This window comes from Felis catus, chromosome B2, assembly GCF_018350175.1.
Source record: "Felis catus isolate Fca126 chromosome B2, F.catus_Fca126_mat1.0, whole genome shotgun sequence".
In the NCBI taxonomy this organism is placed as follows: Eukaryota; Metazoa; Chordata; class Mammalia; order Carnivora; family Felidae; genus Felis; species Felis catus.
This window is the reverse complement of record NC_058372.1, coordinates 13,760,885-13,771,635: the sequence shown is the minus strand read 5'-3', so window position 1 is coordinate 13,771,635 and position 10,751 is coordinate 13,760,885.

Genomic DNA, 10,751 nt, shown 5'->3' with positions numbered 1-10,751 from the left:
CCAGACGCCCATGTGTATCACCAATTAGTTGTAAGGCTCTGGAGGGCCATACAACCTCTGCTTTCAAACCTATAAAATAGAAATCTACCCCCTCCACCTCTTCTCTTTATCTCATGAACTGTGGTGAAAATGAAATGGGTAACAGGTATGGAATCCCCTCTGAGAAAGTAAACACATTTACAAAAGTAAGGGATGTTTTTCATACCCAGCATGTGCAACGTTTGTGTTTGTTGGAGCATTTTTACCTTTGGGGTCGATGAAGAGTTACAGATGTAGATTTTCATCAATCAATTTCGTAATTTTCAAAAATTAAGACTGTACTCTGATCTCTGACAATTCAGCATTTCATCGTATCTCAGGACTCATCATCATGAACACCACTTACCGTCCCTTTGGAGACGGCTGAGATAAAGAGAAGAAATTTAAGATTCAGAGAATCTGCAACAAAGCTTTTAGAAGGCAATATTCCCCTAAGGCTGATGGGGGATGGGATAAGGGAAGAATGACGTGATCAAGTCTAAAAAGACTATTCCATTGTTCTAATCCCTTATTCAATTGGCCATTCATTCGTTCATTCATTCATCAAACACTGAATAGCACTTACTGTGTCCGTGGGCCAGCAAGAAGGGATACACTTATAAAAAACGCAGACAGAGGTGCCTGGGTGTTTCAGTCGGTGTAGCGTGTGAATCTTGATCTCAGGGTTGTGAGTTCGAGCCCCACGTTGGGTGTGGAGCTTCCTTTAAAAAACTAAATTAATAGAAATAAAAGTAAAAATAAAAATAAAAATAAATAAGGCAGACAGTTCCCAACTTCACGGAGTTAAAAGGATAATGGTGGAGGGGTGTCTGGGTGGCTCAGTCGGTTGAGCGTCTGACTTCAGCTCAGGTCATGATCTCCCAGTTCGTGGGTTCAAGCCCCGCGTTGGGCTCTGTGCTGACAGCTCAGAGCCTGGAGCCTGCTTCAGATTCTGTGTCTCCCTCTCTCTCTGCCCCTCCCCTGTTCATGCTCTGTCTCTCTCTGTCTCAAAAATAAATAAACGTTAAAAAAAATTTAAAAAAAAATGAATAAACGTTAAAAAAAAATTTTTTTTTAAGTCTAATGGTGGAGACAGATAAGTTCCCCGGCCATGATAATATGACCTGCTAAGTGATCCTGTAAAATAAGTTCGGGTGTGGCAGAAAGCCCGATGAGGCCCCCAACCTAGTCTCATGGAATCAAAGACTTCCCGGAAGAAGTGTTTCCTGGGAGAAAGAAGTCGGTCTAAGAAGGAGGATAGAGGGGTGTGATAAGCGTGCCCAGGCCTAGAGGAGAAGGCGACGTGGAACGGTGAGCGACGAGGCTGGAGACAGAAGGACCTGTTCAGCCCTATTTTAAGGCAAGCTGACTTTATCTGAAAGGCAGGACATGTTTCAGCTTTCTGTCTGCTGCCGTGTAACAACCCACGCCAGATCTTAGTAGCTTCGAGCAACAGCATGCATTTATCTGCTCATGATTCTGAGATCTGGACAGAGCTCGACAGGGACGGATCTTTGTTCCCTGTGGCGCAGGCCGTGGTGGCTTAACTGGGACTGGAGAATCCGAGATCGCTAGGGCTGGAATGTCCACGTGGCCTCGGTCACATACCTGGCGCTACAACATGTGGGGGCTGACTGGTCCTCTGCCTCTTCATCGAGTCTCTTATCTGGTAATCTGGCCCAAACTGTCCATAGCAGCTAACTCCCAAGAGAAGGAAAACAGAAGCTGAGCCTTCAACCCCTGGGCCTAGAAATTCCAGAATCCCATTTCTACCTTACCACATTCTTTTGGTAAAAAGCAAGTTGTGAGACCCAGATTCAAGAGAGGGGAAGGTAGGGACTCCCGGGTGGCTCATTTGGTTAGCATCTGAGTCTTCTTTTTTTTTTTTTTTAAATGTTTATTTATTGATTCTTGACAGAGGGAGGGAGGGCACAAACAGGGGAGGGGCAGAGAGGGGGAGACACAGAACCTAAAGCAGGCCCCAGGCTCCGCAGAGCCTGCAGGCCCGAACCCGTGAGCCGTGAGCTCGTGACCTGAGCCGAAGTCAAAAGCTTAACCGACTGAGCCCCCCAGTCCTGAGCCCCTGATTTCGGCTCAGGGTCCTGATCTCACGTGAGATCGGGCCCCACGTCAGACTCTGCGTTGACAGCACAGAGCCTGCTTGGGATTCTCTCTCTCCCTCTTTCCGTGCCTCTCCCCTGCTCACGCTCAAAACAAACAAACAAAGATTTAAAAAAAAGGAGACAGAGAAGGGGAAGGAGGGTCCACCTGTCTGTGGCAAGAGTGCCCACACGAGGATGGGAGTAACTACGGACAGTCCACCGCAGGGCCGATCGGCATTTGCCGGGCGGGAAGAAGGGCCTCTGTTCGCTGTAGAGAACGGATTGTAGCCAGGCAGGAGTGAGGGTGAGAAGGCCAGTGCTGGGGGCATCCCAGAGGAGTGGGTGGGAACCGCAGGCGGAGGCTAGTGGTGAAAGGCCGAGAAGTGAATGGACTGGAAGGGGGCTTTACAGCCGGAAGAACCAAGGGGCCAAGAGAAGGAAGAGAGGGTTCCTTTCTGATCTCAGAGCAGCCTCCCCTACTCCCGTCAGAGCCCAGCCTAAGAAAGTCGTTGCTCGTCCTAGATGAAGTTTATCTGTCAGCAACGCTCCCTGCCTGCTGAGGAAGTCGCTCAGGTTAGGGTTCTTTGGACTCCAAGAAATCAAAGGTAAATTGACTGTGTTTACAACAAGCCACTCAGGGATCCCCTGCATACTCGTGAGAGTCTAAGAGGCAGCGTGACGGGCGCCTGGGTTAAGCGTCCGACGTTGGCTCAGGTCGTGGTCTCACGGTTCGTGGGTTCGAGCCCCGCATCGGGCTCTGTACTGACAGCTCAGAGCCTGGAGCTGCTTTGTCTCCCTCTCTCTCCGCCCCTCCCCTGCTCACGCTCTGTCTCTCCCTCCTTCGGAAATAAACAAACATTTAAAAAAGAAATTTTTTAAGAGGCAGCATGGCTGGTGGCTTGAAAGAGTTTGTCGGGAGGCAGATAGGTCAGCTGGCCCCACTCCAACTGGCTCAAACTCTAGCCCCCCGTGGAGAGGAGCCCGGGTCAGTCAGGCTGTCCTGTCCTGCCTTGACCCCACACCCTTTCCTCCACTACAGCGATCAGGAGAGTCGGGCTGACCTATTTTCTCTCTGACACGTAGCGTCAGCCACCAGCTGGAGCAGGATTCTAGAATACTTGAGGTGAGTGAATGTCTGGGAGGCTGCAGAGAGAGCAAGAGTCCGTGTCTGTGTCGAAAGCTTTTTCTTCAGGATGCTGAGCCGGGATGGTGGGAGAGGAGAAACCTGCGATTCTAGTCAGGCAGGTCCCTCTGGAAGCCCTGATGCTTGGAGTGAGGACTTCTCAGAACAACAAAAGGCGAGCCAATCAAGTGAGGTTCCCAAGCCTCCCTTAACCTGGGGCCAGAGATGACAAGAGCGAAACAGCCTCTCCCGGTTCACCTCCTCACCTTGGCTCTTGGCACTTAAAATCTGGGGCAACTCCGTTGTCTATTGATTCCTTAGGCTCTCGGGTAGTTTTAGGTTATAAAAATAGATGCACCTAGATCTTGTGCAAGATACAAAACTGGGCTCTTTTTTTCTTTCTCCAAGCACCGAAACTAAGTGTTAAGGGAAGAAGGAACAACTATAGAAACCAAACAAAGCAGCTGAAGGGAGCAAACTTAACGCGTCCAAAAACTGAAATAATCATCTTTCTCCCCACCCCCAGTTTCCCCTCCAAAAACCGGTTTCCCCTCCCAACTTCCCTATTCCTCTCAACAGTCACAGCATTCTCTGAGCTGCCCAAGCTCAAAGAAACTGGTTTTGTTTTTTATCGTTTTTAAAAAGTTTTCAGCAAATTTATTTCAGTAATTTCCACACCCAGCGCGGAGCTCAAACTCACGACCCCGAGATCGAGAGTCACATGCTCTCCCGACTGACCCAGTCAGGCACTCCTGTTTTTTTTTTTTTTTTAATCCTGACCATTCCCTGTCCCCTCGTCCCACATACCCATTGCCACCAAGTCTCACTGGTCTACTCAAAGCTTTGTGACATTCCCACAGTTGCCCTCTCCCACCAAGGCCTAGCCTTTCACCCTACACCCCTCTGTATCGCCTCCTTTCAATCCCTCATCAGAGTGCCCTCTACAAACATGTCACACTCTCTAATACCTCCTAACTCTCTCTCTCTTTTTTTTTCTTTTTTAAGATTTTACTCTTGGGGCGCCTGGGTGGCGCAGTCGGTTAAGCGTCCGACTTCAGCCAGGTCATGATCTCGCGGTCCGTGAGTTCGAGCCCCGCGTCGGGCTCTGGGCTGATGGCTCAGAGCCTGGAGCCTGTTTCCGATTCTGTGTCTCCCTCTCTCTCTGCCCCTCCCCCGTTCATGCTGTCTCTCTCTGTCCCAAAAATAAACAAACGTTGAAAAAAAAAATTAAAAAAAAAAAAAGATTTTACTCTTGAGTAATCTCTACACCCAACGTGAGACTCAAACTCATAACCTCAAGATCAAGTGTCGTGGGGTCTACCGACGGAGTGAGCCAGGCGCCCCCTTAACAGCTTCTAAATAAGCCCCAAGCTTCCCTCCCGTAAGACCCTCACGACCTCGCTCCTGCCCGTCTCCCCAAGACTCCCCTTTCGTCCCTTGTTCAAGTCCACCAACTTCCCTCGCCCAAAGCTCGCAGTTCCCACAATGCCTCCCGCCCTCTCTGTCCCTCTGCCCGCATCTTCCTCCCCCAACTTCTGCGCCTGGCTAACTCCACTTAGCCCTTCCTCTTCGTGTGTCTGGTGTGCCTTCCTTCGGGACGCCTTCCCCGATGGCCCGGGCGGGGTATCCCCAACCCTTCCATTGTACTCTTCAAGGCGCTGCAGTAGAAGAGCCTGTCTGACGTCACTACACGGAGAGCTCCTTCGGGAAGGAGCCCTCCCTGTGTCTCAGGACATCCACGTAAGCACCCCGTAAATGGAGCTGAATGTCTGAGCCTCCGGCAAGAGCCCCTTCTGAGTATTTTTCTTTCCCTTCCCTCTTCCAATTCCTTCTTGCACAAGGCTCTCCATCTACTCTCTTCTCATCATCTGCCCTGCCCTGAAAACAAAACAAAGCGTACACTTAAGGGAAAGGTTCTAGGTGAAGCCGGCGGTCATGGCCCTCCAATACACTCCATTCTCCACTCCAACCCCTCCTCCCTGTGTGGGCACCTTTGCAGCGCGGCTCTTACCCCAGGCTCCTGGAATACTTGCAAATCTAGGGATCAGCGCCGCGGGCTGTCCAGTCCCTTTGTTCTAGCCCTCCTCTTTCCACATTGTTCTGGGCCAGCCTAAGCCTCCTTTTGGTCTTTTTGGAAATTCCTGCTCAAGCTCCATCCCTTCTAGGAAGCCTTCTGAACCCGCAGGGTCTCTCCCTCTTTTCCGAATCCTATGGCATTTCTTAATCTAATCTACATCTTTATTCGTACTTAACCGTAAGCCACCTTGTGCTGTTATTTAATTTTTCTTGAGGACGTGTTTTGTTCCAACCAGATTCTAAGAGCAAGGGTCATTCCTCGTGTGACTTCTCACTCCCTTCGATATCAATATCAGGTGCATTACAGGCCCTTAATATATATTTCATAAATCAGGGACAAATACAAAATCCAGGGACAACAGGAAACACGTTCAGCTTTTATTTTCAACACACTGCCAAGAGTAGGACGAGGTGTCTGCCTTAATGGGGCTGACATCCTAATGAAAGGAGCTAAGACCATCACAAATAGATGTTAAACACAAGTGGTTTAAAAAACTACCGTTGTGGGGCACCTGGGTGGCTCAGTCGGTTAAGAAGCTGACTTCGGCTCAGGGCATGATCTCACGGTCCGTGGGTTCGAGCCCCATTGTCAGGCTTTGTAATGACCGCTCGGAGCCTGGAGCCTGCTTCGGATTCTGTGTCTCCCTCTCTCTCTGCTCCTCCCCCGCTCATGCTCTCTCTCTCTCTCTCAAAAATCGAAAACAAAAACTATAGTTGTAAAGAGAATTATTTATACAGAGATTTACTTGGAAGTTTGGGACATTAAAGTCCAGATAGGAGCCGGCAGGGCCAAAGTCCATTCATGTTCCTTTCCGTTTTCCCCATTACTCTCCCAACCTCCTCTGAACGAAACCGTCCATGCCAGGGGTTCTCACACTTGGGTGAGCGTCAGGATGCCCTCGAGGGCTTGGCTGACCGCGGGGGCACTGCCCCCAGAGTCCCATCGGTGGGTCTGGGATGGAGCCCAAGAATGTGCATTTCTAGCAAGTCTGAATCCAGACGATTCTGATCCCCCCCCCCCCCCCCCCCCCCCCCCCCCCCCCCCCCCGGTGCAGGACAGCGCTTCTGGAGAATCCCTGGGCTGGACCATTTGGGAACCTAATCGCGGACAGTATTGAACATTTTCCGTGGGTTCTTTTTGCCCCCCCCCCCCCCCCCCGTGTGCCTGTCTTTTCTTTTAGGCAGACTACAATCTCCCACAGGGCAGGGACTATTTTATCATTGTTTTTCTAACTTCCTCCGATCCTAGCCCAGTGTTCTACACGGAGCGTAATTCAATACATCTGTGAAGGCTGGGGGAGAAAGAACATAGGATCCTTCACGGCGAAAAATAAAGGCAAAAGACAATATGGGCATTCTTTCAAGTCTTGGCTAAATTAGAGGAAATAAATAGCCCCAGTATTCATACTTGTACCTCCCAAATAAGAATTTTTTCCCTCGGTAGGACCGAATTATTTTCAAATGGAGAGAACCATCCATGAGAACTCCATCTCATGACTCAGCCCATTCATTCATTCATCCCCACCCAGCAACAATCTGAATCACTTTAAACATGATTGAGCAGCACTGCGCAGGATTTATCATATTTGTGACAGGAAAAGCAATCGGTTTGGCAGGGAACAAATGATATTACAGGGCCCAAAGGTGAGTAATTGGCCCTAATGACTTGGAAATAAATTTGAATTCGCATCGGGTAGGCTATATAAATATCTACTGTATAACTGAATGCCTGGTGCTTTTGGGGGGCAAGTGGGGTGGGCGGGGGGGGGGCGGCAGGCGGAGAGGGCATTGTTGTCAGCTGCCCCCTCGCAGCTGGTGCTATTCCCACTTTCTTCTCCTCCCCAAGTTGAATGACAGTGGGTTAAAGGAACTGCTGAAGCACAGACAATGAGCGAAGAAAGTGGCAATTCACAGCCTATTAACCTTGGATTTTGGAAGTTGTGCCACTCACCGTGAGTCTCCACTGCAGCTGGCTCCAAACTCGCAGCTTGGAGAGATTGGCCTCCATGTCTGTGCTGAGACTTCTGCTTGGGGCTGTAAGACTGGCAAGAATTGGACGAATGTCCTGGGAGTCCTGGAAAGGTAACTCGGTTGGAAAAAGACTCCTTTGTGGACCAGAGAGGCCCAGTGCATCACAGTGGCTACTGGGACCCGGGATTTAGGTCATGCCTTTCACCCAAGTGTGCAGAGGAACGGGTCCAGGGAGAGCGGTCTTTGCAAAGCGGACCTTCCCGGGTTCTGTCACTCTGAAAATATTTATTGAGGGCCTGTTCTGCCCTTCATGCGGATGCGCAGTCAAGAATGGAACAAAGGCTCCGGCTTCCTGGAGCCTGTGGTCTCAAATGTCCTTCTACCCTAGGATGACCAGCTTTGATGGTTTCTCCAGCACTGAGCGCTTTTCCAGGATGTGGGACTCTCAGCTTTAAATACCAGGAAAGACTGAGACAAACCAAAAGTTGGACTGTTACCTGGATCCCACGTTTCCTGATCATGGCGGTCATTCGTGAACTTGGGCTCGAGAGCGCATAAGTAATACGACTCTGCTTGAGTCTATAGAGGTGTGCTGTTGAAAATGGTAGCCACATATGGCTTTGAGCTCTGGAAGCATGGGGTGTTGAGAGAAAATTTAGGCAGAAACCAAGAAAGCTGGAGGGAAGAAGGAGAAGGAGGTGTACCCTTTACTAGTAACTCTATTGAAGAATAGTTCTTGTGGGAAGGAAGGTAAGGGGAATAAAAGTGTTGTTTTTTAAAAATGTTTTTAGGGGCGCCTGGGTGGCTCAGTCGGTTAAGCGTCCGAATTCAACTCAGGTCACGATCTCGCGGTCCAGGAGTTCGAGCCCCGCATCGGGCTCCGGGCTGATGGCTCAGAGCCTAGAGCCTGTTTCCGATTCTGTGTCTCCCTCTCTCTCTGCCCCTCCCCCATTCATGCTCTGTCTCTCTCTGTCTCAAAAATAAATAAACGTTAAAAAAAAATTAAAAAAATGTTTTTAAAGTGTTTTTTATTATTTTTAAATTTTTTTTTCAACGTTTGTTTATTTTTTTTGGGACAGAGAGAGACAGAGCATGAACGGGGGAGGGGCAGAGAGAGAGGGAGACACAGAATCGGAAACAGGCTCCAGGCTCTGAGCCATCAGCCTGGAGCCCGACGCGGGGCTCGAACTCACGGACCACGAGATCGTGACCTGGCTGAAGTCGGACGCTTAACCGACTGCGCCACCCAGGCGCCCCTTTTATTATTTTTAAAAGATTTTATTATTTTTTCTTATTTTTTAAAAATTTGCTTTAATGTTTACTTTTGAGAGAGAGAGAGAGAGAGACTGAGTGTGAAAGAGCAAGGGGCAGAGAGAGGGAGACACAGAACCCGAAGCAGGCTCCAGGCTCCAGGCTCCGAGCTGCCGGCACAGAGCCAGGGGCTCAAACCCACAAACCATGAGATCATGACTTGAGCCAAAGTCGACGCTCAACCGACTGAGCCACCCAAGTGCCCCCATCATACACATTTTTAGTGAATTAGGGCATAATATCAGGTTTTGAGGAAGGGAATGGCTATGTGTACTTCAGGACAGCAGACTATCGTATTCGAACAGTGGGCTGGGTGCTTAGAGGTTGGCTATGAGGAGGCTCTTGCCAAAGTTCATACTGAAACCATTTTCCAGAAGAATGCATTTTCAGTATTCAAATGAGAAGTTAGGAAAAGCTAGTTGTCTATGCAGAATCTGCTTATCATAGTCAAAATCCCAGGAATATGTCTGTATCACTAGCCAAAGGATATTTACAATGATACCTATGTTTCTTTTTTGCTTTTCCTTTCAGTTGGTTTTTATAGTTCCAATATTTTTTCCCCTCATCCAAATCCATACTAGAGCATGTGATAACGCCATTTTACTGCTAAGAAAGCTGAGATATAAAAGATATTAAAAAAAATTTTTTTAATGTTTATTTATTTTTGAGAGAGAGAAACAGAGTGTGAGCAGGGGAGGGGCAGAGAGAGAGGGAGACACGGAATGTGAAGCAGGCTCCAGGCTCTGAGCTGTCAGCCCAGAGCCGGACGCGGGGCTGGAACTCACGAGCCGTGAGATCATGACTTGAGCTGAAGTTGGATGCTTAACGGACTGAGCCACCCAGGCGCCCCGAAAGATATTATTAATACATTGTACGTTCCAGAAAAGAATAAATGCAAAGAACAGTAACTGTCTGTAAAGCAGGATTCACCTAAAAGAAATCTCTGGCATTCATTTACCTTCTCTTTCTGGGTTCCTCAAATCCACCCCCCCCCAATTCTCCAAATGCTGGTTTCCCCAGATGTTGGGCTAAGCTTCCCCTGGGCAGAACTTGACACAGACTGTGTATCCAGTTTAGACTGCCCTCTTGACCTGGAGTCTAGCCACAGCGCAGAGGTTCTAGAATTTTTGCTGTCAGTTCACACAGAACCAGTTGCTGTCAGATGTCAGTAAGCAATACATCTCTGGTCACCGTAGTGTGCCTGGTCCATAGGGAGTAATTGTGATCCTGGGGACATTCAAAGCCAGGGATTTCTGTAGATGACTAAATGGGGCTTTTAGGAGATTCATCTTTTTTCTTTTTAATTTTTTTTTTAGCATTTATTTTTGAGAGAGAGAGTGAAACAGAGCACAAGCAGCAGAGGAGGAGAGAGAGAGGGAGACCCAGAATCTGAAGCAGGCTCCAGGCCCTGAGCAGCACAGAGCCTGACATGAGGTTCGAACTCACGAACCACGAGATCATGACCTGAGCGGAAAGTTGCATGCTTCACCAACTGAGCCACCCAGGTGCTCCTGGGAGATCCATCTTTGAAAGGCCTGGGGCAGGCGACATGAGACAGAGAACCGGGAGGGGGTGGGGCATCATGTAGGCCAGTGTTTCTTAAAACTGTACAGGACAAGATTTATAGAAGAAATACGTGGAGTGCTTGTTCAAAGGCAGATTCCTGAAGCCCACCCTAGACCTAATAAAGCAGAATTCTAGGCTGGTGGCCTAGAATCAGTATTTCAAACAAGTGCCCTAAAAATTCTTGCCTGTCCTAAAGTGTGAGGATCTTGCCTGCATCTCAACACTTCCTCATTTTGTTGCCTTAGACCTTGGTAAAAGTCTAGCTTGCTAATCTCTAATACTTGATTCATGCTAACGCATTAATGATTAATAATGGTTTTAAAACTCTTTCATAGAACTTTCATTTAAAAATAGATCCCTAGATCTTGGAGTGCCTTATCCCAAAGGGGTACGTTTTCTTTTCTTTTCACTAATGATATTCTAATGGTAGAACTCTAACTATGTAGGCCAATTAACTACCTAAAAGGGCAGCAAATGATCTGTGGTCAACCTTGACTGTGGATTTGAGAAAGGAGATATTTTTATTAAGTGCCTCTCTTCACCTAGGTAATAATTCAAGCTGTGGATAAATGAGTTACTTTTGG